This window comes from Hordeum vulgare, chromosome 7H, assembly GCF_904849725.1.
Source record: "Hordeum vulgare subsp. vulgare chromosome 7H, MorexV3_pseudomolecules_assembly, whole genome shotgun sequence".
Taxonomy (NCBI): Eukaryota; Viridiplantae; Streptophyta; class Magnoliopsida; order Poales; family Poaceae; genus Hordeum; species Hordeum vulgare.
This window is the reverse complement of record NC_058524.1, coordinates 153,570,739-153,577,986: the sequence shown is the minus strand read 5'-3', so window position 1 is coordinate 153,577,986 and position 7,248 is coordinate 153,570,739. Positions and strand designations below refer to the sequence as shown.

The window sequence follows — 7,248 nt, the reverse complement described above, 5'->3', positions numbered from 1 at the left end:
AGTGGGCTGGAATAAGTTCCCACTAAGGCCCATAAGGTTTGAGAAGGAAAAAACACAAGGTGGAAAGAGTTTCCAAGTGGGAAGGTGGAATCCTACTCCAAGTAGGATTGGAGTAGGACTCCTCCACCTCCAATTTCGGCCAAACCTTTAGGTTTTGAGGCTGCCTCCTCCCCTCCCTCCCACCTATATATACGGAGGTTTTAGGGCTGATTTGAGACGACTTTTCCACGGCAGCCCGACCACATACCTCCACGGTTTTTCCTCTAGATCGCGTTTCTGCGGAGCTCGGGCGGAGCCCTGCTGAGACAAGGTCATCACCAACCTCCGGAGCGCCGTCACGCTGCCGGAGAACTCTTCTACCTCTCCGTCTCTCTTGCTGGATCAAGAAGGCCGAGATCATCGTCGAGCTGTACGTGTGCTGAACGCGGAGGTGCCGTCCGTTCGGTACTAGATCGTGGGACTGATCGCGGGATTGTTCGCGGGGCGGATCGAGGGACGTGAGGACGTTCCACTACATCAACCGCGTTCTCTAACGCTTCTGCTGTACGGTCTACAAGGGTACGTAGATCACTCATCCCCTCTCGTAGATGGACATCACCATGATAGGTCTTCGTGCGCGTAGGAAAATTTTTGTTTCCCGTGCGACGTTCCCCAACAGTACCATCGTCCGGAGGTAGCGGTACAACCACTGGCACCAACTTGAGAGCAGCAACCCAAGGGTATCACCCCTGGGGCGGTAGTTGCACTACACGTGTCGGCCAAGCGGCACAATCGCTCGAACAAGCAGTTCAACCGTATCAAAAGGCACTATAAAAATACCAGTGATATAGAGATGTGAAACCTCTATGAATGAAGAACCGACAAAAACTCCAACATCGGAAACATCACAGAAGATGCATATGGACTCCGTTTTCGATGAACTCGAGCTTGTCATGAAGATGAACATAAGCTCTAAGATCCACAAAGATAAAATACAACGAATAACTAAGAAATATGATGATGCCAAGAATGCCATGGTTTGATCTCTTGACGAACGATATGATCAAGCTACTCCCTTGAGAGCCCCCTTTGATAGTATGACAATTGATCCTATAACTCGGTCTCCCAACTAACACCCTAGGACCGGTAATAGAAAACCTATCAAGGACACATCTTTGTCTTGCGCATAGTCCACTTGAGCTATATGATGACGATATTGTCCTCCTTAAGATGGACAACCTTTCTTGATTGCATTGTCTCGATGAAGACTAGTTGATTGCTCCCCCGTACTCCAATATGGGTGAGACACTCTTCGACACATCTTCATAAGTCCATTGTCACTACAATATACAGCAAGCTTCAAGCATGATCTCTCTGTGACGCTTCACTTGAACTTGCACGCGGCAACGTTGAGGAAGATCACCACTTGATGTCACGCCCATGGGTTTTATGGGATCTTCCTCTTGATGCAAGCCCCATGAAAATATACCTGATCCGACAAAGAACTCTTATGTAGACCATGGGTTAGTACACAACGCAAAATTGGCAATGCTTACCATACCATGGGACCACTTGACCCCTCTAGGTACATCATGTACGTTTTGTGTGATGATCAACTTGATTCACTCCTTGACTTAGTCTTGATCGACCTTGTATCTTATCTTATCTCTTCATAATGATGATGTCTTGAAGGTAAACATGAATTTTCACATAATCTTCTTCTTCAAGACATGCTTGCAATAAGCTCAACTCTTGCATGACCAATCATTGAATAAAACCTTGAATACCACCTTGGTCATCGTACAAACTCCTTAAAACTAATAGATATGCTCCAAGAACCATACATGAAAAAATCCTTCGAATATAACTCAAGGAAACCATTAGTCCATAGGGATTGTCATCAATTACCAAAAACACATATTTAGAGATATGCTTTTACAACGGTGAAGTTGTTGGTGTAGATAGCCGTCACGATGATTGCCCCGACGATGTTCCAGTGCCAACGGGGGAGAGGGGGAGAGATACCCCTCCTCCTTCTTCTTCCTTGATCTCCCCTTAGATGGGAGGAGAGTTTTACTTTTGGTCCATGGCCGCAATGGCTCCCGGAGGGCAAGGGCCGGTCCGAGATTGGATCTCTCTCTTTTTCTCTTCTATTTCACATTCCTGTTTTTGGCCAAAAAAATTTCCTTAAATATTCGGAGATTCATAACTCCGATTTGGCTGAAGTTTTAAGGGGTTTTTTCTCTGGAAATTATCTTTCTTGTGGCGAAAGAAGGGCTCCAACCTACATACGAGGGATTCACAAGGCAACCTTGTGCGCCCATACCCTCTGGTCGAGGCGAGATACCTTGTGACCACCTCAGGCACCATCTTGCGTTCATTCCAACTCCCAAAAACAAATATATTCCAAAATAATTAAATCTTCATAAATTTTAATCATATTTGAACTTTGTTTGATATGGATTTTCCGAGAAACAAAAAGCACACAAAAACAGGAAATGGCACTCGGCACTGGATCAACTAGCACAGTGTCACGCGCATTTGCACGGCTAGACTTCTATTGTGTTGTGTTTATTTTTTGTTATTTTTTCATATTATTAGTCCTTCTGGAGTACAATTACAATGAGAGAAAATTTGTAGTATTGATAGAAGACACAAACACTTATTAGGTTACCGTTTAGCCATATATTTGCACCATAATATTTTTTACATCATTCTTGACATGCCATTCAATATGTACGAATGTTTGAGACAATATGTACATTGTGTGAGAAAATGACAATTTTAATAACTCATTAAGCGTATATATTTCTTATCAAGGATCCCAATAACAAACAACATTGTGGTTAATTGCTTTCCTCACTATATGCATATAAATTTTCTCACATGGTTAGCTTTCACTCTCTGTATCTACATATTGGGCCTATATATTTTTTCTACTTGTCAATGCCATACATCAAGATATTTTCATGCATCTTCCTCCTTTAATTTTCAGTACATTTCGGTGACCTAAAGCAATGCCATTATTGATGTATATCCGCTAAAAATTGATAAAATATTGTATCTCGCTCACATATTCTGTCTTGCTAATACTCGATGTAGTTTCTTCTTTTTTATGTCCCCACAGTATTGTTCTACGCACCAGACTCAATTTATTGCACTTGACTTGGGCCTCTGATGAAGTCATACATTTTAATGCAGGTTAATATGGGTAAATCACATGACTTCCTAAGTAGATGGGGATGCATAGAGTTTGAAATATTTTCTAATCATGTTAGATTTCATGGTTTGTGTTAACTCATTAAAAATATAAACTAAAACAAATACTATCATGTAAAATTTCTTTGAAACAAAACTTGTTCTTCAATTTTGGTACATAAGACATTTTTTGATGTCCGACTTATAGCCGAGTGGCCAGTTTTGAATTATTTTTTCTAGGCACACACGCTTATGAATCTTCCAACCGTCATGAATAAATGTTGAATTCTAATGTTGTAGTGGTTATTTAGTCTTGTATAGTAAGTCGGCCGCATTGCAATACTACCACTCAACAAAATATGCATGTTATCGATTATGGTGAGAGGTAGTTTATGCACATTTAATATGCTTTGGTACGGAAGTCTGTATTTGTTTTAATGTTTAACTTCTATGGACTATTATTTGGTTTACTTGCATGCCCTAGGTTTTTTTATTATCATTTTGTGTGATGCGGCTTGTACACTTGTCTTTCACTAGGACTTGTTCGTTCATGTATTTTGTGTGATGCCCTAGGTTCATGTATAGCTACTTTCCATCTAACTAGAATTTCTCCAAAAGATTTTTTTTTCATTGAAATAAATTTGGTAAGAATTTCATAATGGAAAATTCGAATTAATATCAAACCTTAATAAGTGTTTTTCTATTTCAATATTTATCAGTACTGAACATAAATTCCTTGCAAGTCAAAAGTATCCTAATTCAATCTGGCCAAACATATGTATCCTACAGCACATAAATTCCTGGCATATTCAACTCAATTGTTTTTTCTTTGCGGAATCAACTCAATTGATATGCTATGAATATAAGCTTCAAGGAAGGAGTTTCTGAGACGGATGTGCTTCCCATGCATAGATGCGTGCACTATTGAGGCCCAGCCTGATATGTTTAGGAAAAAAACACAAAAAATAGTTAGGCCTATACCCATCAGATTAGCATGTACACTGGTGTGAAGTTTGAAAAAATAGATAGTCCATCCCGGAGAGCTCCTATTCACCACATTCTTAGGCAAACACACATCCCTTCGTACAGGGCGCGCTTAACCCGGCTGGCCCATTTTAAGTTGAACTAACCGAGCTGTCGGACGTAAAAAGCGCAAAAAAATTGCATCGCACAAGCTGGGTTTTGAACTACAGACTTAATGCTTATGCATGAGTCTGGCTAACCAACAGTGACGGAGCGAGGATTCAAGCAAGCCCCGGGCATAAAGTAACTTTTAGGATGAGGGAAAAACTTAGCCATATGTGTGTAACTACCTATAAAAAATACCCCATGTGAAAACATTCAAAATATGATTCAATTGCGCAATAATTTCTTAATATAAACCCCTTAATGATACAACAAAATAAAAAAATGAAAGGAAACAACAAATAATGGTACGGGATACGCTTGGTTCCTCGAGCTGAACTGATAGGTGTAGATACCCACGTTTCAGGCACTAGAAAAGATCTCTTCATCTTCTATTTCTACAAAATGAATTTGATTTTTTTGAACCCATTACACATGTTTACAAAAAAATACGCATGTTTCCACACATACTGATTCAGATTAAATCATCCATACTTAAATACTAACATACACAATGCATACACTCATACAACCCGTACAACAAACTGTTACAGCGAAGGTGAACTGTGCCAACTCATGTAATTGAACGAACTTTTCCCTTTGTCTATCCACACATCCCCGCAAAAGAAAAGTTTCATTACCCACACAAGCAGCATATTCAGCACATTACTGAACATAGACAGTAACAATGATTTTTTTATCAAATCAATCTCTATTCCATCGCTACAGGTGAAATCAATGAAGCGAATCGAACAAATACTGAGGAAACTCTTCTTTAAATACCTGCATCAAGGTCAGAGCCTCATAATCATCTCATGAATTCAGTTTAGGGCCTCAAGGGTGCTGTTTGCTGGGGAGTAGGGAGGCCCAAGGAGGACAGCCAGCGGCAGATGGCGGGTGGCGACTGAAGCTAGCAGCCAGGGACCCGGTTATCGAGCGGCGACGGGACGGGGGGATGGGATGGGATGACGGCCGACAGCACGGGATCGGCCGAGCGCAGCGCCGCGCGACCGCGCGAGCGTTGAGGCTGCGACTAGCTCGTCCTTGAGTCCTGCTCGTGCGTGCGTAGTGGCGCAGAGCTATGTGGGTCGCTCATCGGTGTAAAGCCAGACAATTTTGGGCCTTCACTTGTGCTGGGATGGGCTGAACCCCGGGCCAATACAAAAAACCTAACTAGGTAAAGCTGGAAGAAAACCTACGCCCCGGGCCTGGGCCTTGGGTGCCGTGGGCCCAGCTCCGCCCCTGCTGCCGACGTATAGATCATATCATAAATTTCAGCTCCGTGTTATTTAAAAAACGCGTTTGCGAGATCTGCCAGAGATGCTCTTAGGAGGGAACAAGACCAGAGATATGCCAATACTATATGGAAACATGACATTTTACGAAGGATTGCTTGACCAAAAAAGGATTTATATGGAGCAACTATCACATTATTCCAGATAACAACATAATAATCAGTTTTTATGGAAGTAGAGAGGAGGAGGAGGGTGCTGCTGCCTCGTTTAAGCCAAAAGGTGGAGCAACACAACGGGTTTTGCATTCATCCCTTGTTTTATAGCAAGTCCAATTCCCCGTACAACAATAACATCGAGTTTTGTCTGGATTGCAGGCTGGGATAGAGGTAAGCTTGTACTAGCACGCATAACCTTTATCATCACGCATCTCTATGACATTGCCTGCAAAATTGTTAAGATGAATAGTAATACTCCCTCCGTTCCTAAATATAAGTCTTTTAAGAGATTTCACTTATGGTCCACATACGAAGCAAAATGAGTGAATCTACACTCTAAAGTATGTCTATATACATTCGTATATAGTCCACTAGTGAAACCTCTAGAAAGACTTATATTTAGGAATGGAGGGAGTACTATTAGTGCTCATTAAGGATTTATTATCCATCAATGTCTTTATTATCCATCAATGTCCTTACTACTCCCTCTATCATAATTTATAAGGCGTGCACGTGTACCTAGGTCGTCCATTTAACTTATATAAAATATATTGTTTAACATAAAATTTATATCATTAGAAAATAGAACATCTAAAGTTTCTAATGATATATTTTTTATAATATATGCCTCTTATTAAGTTGGTCAAATTGACGACCTAGATACACGTGCAGGACATATAAACTGAAACGGAGGGAGTATCTATAGTGAATGATTGAACCACACAAAAATACAGCAAGGGACATGGGAGGAAACTTGTTGCTTATGTACCACTTACATTGTGCGTGAGTAGCGATGCATACGAGAACAATGAGCGCTAGTGCCTGGAGGTGCTTAGTGCGAATCTCCATTTAGATGTTGCTACAGCCTACAAGTTTTGGTGTCCTTTGATTGTGTTTTCGTCGAAATCAGATGCTTGGTGTGGTCCATATATATTGAGGCAGAGACGAACATATTTGGAAGGTAATTAAACCAGGACCGATTGCACGGAATTATTAAGCAGGTTAGTCATGCATATCCTTCCAAATCTATTTGAGATAGGGATGAGCATATTTGGAAGGAAATTAAATCAGGGTTGCTTGGCACGAAATTATTACGCTAAGTCATACATATCACCGTAAAAAAAGGTTAGCCATACATATAGACCTTCCAAAGTTATTTGCTCATGCACATATCTGGTTGTTAATTTAGTTCTTTATGCCACAAGAAATAATACAGAAATAATTTGCTACCTATGGCCCCACTTTTTATCTTTAATTAATTTAATAATTTATTTCAAAATATGAAAAATAACTCTATAGCAAAAGTATCATAGTTTTTGGACCAGCTAGGCAAGCAAACATGTAATTATACCAAAAAGGCAAAGAAAAAAGATCGAGAGAAGTGAAAACGCCATTTCTACACAACAAAAAACACTTATGTCAAAAAAGTAATAGAAAAGACAAATAAAAGTGAGAAAAAATCATTCATATAACACATAAATGCACTTGTGTCAATG

At 40.4% G+C, this 7,248-nt stretch overlaps 1 long non-coding RNA gene across 1 annotated transcript; it reads right to left on the bottom strand.

The window, feature by feature from the left end:
- Positions 1-3,604: 3,604 nt before the first annotated feature.
- LOC123412066 lies at positions 3,605-6,640 on the bottom strand. Its single transcript, XR_006613394.1, has 3 exons — positions 6,529-6,640; positions 5,086-5,978; positions 3,605-4,113 (listed from the first exon to the last, which is right to left on the bottom strand). It is a non-coding gene; the product is annotated as an uncharacterized LOC123412066 (long non-coding RNA).
- Between the last annotated feature and the right edge of the window lie 608 nt (positions 6,641-7,248).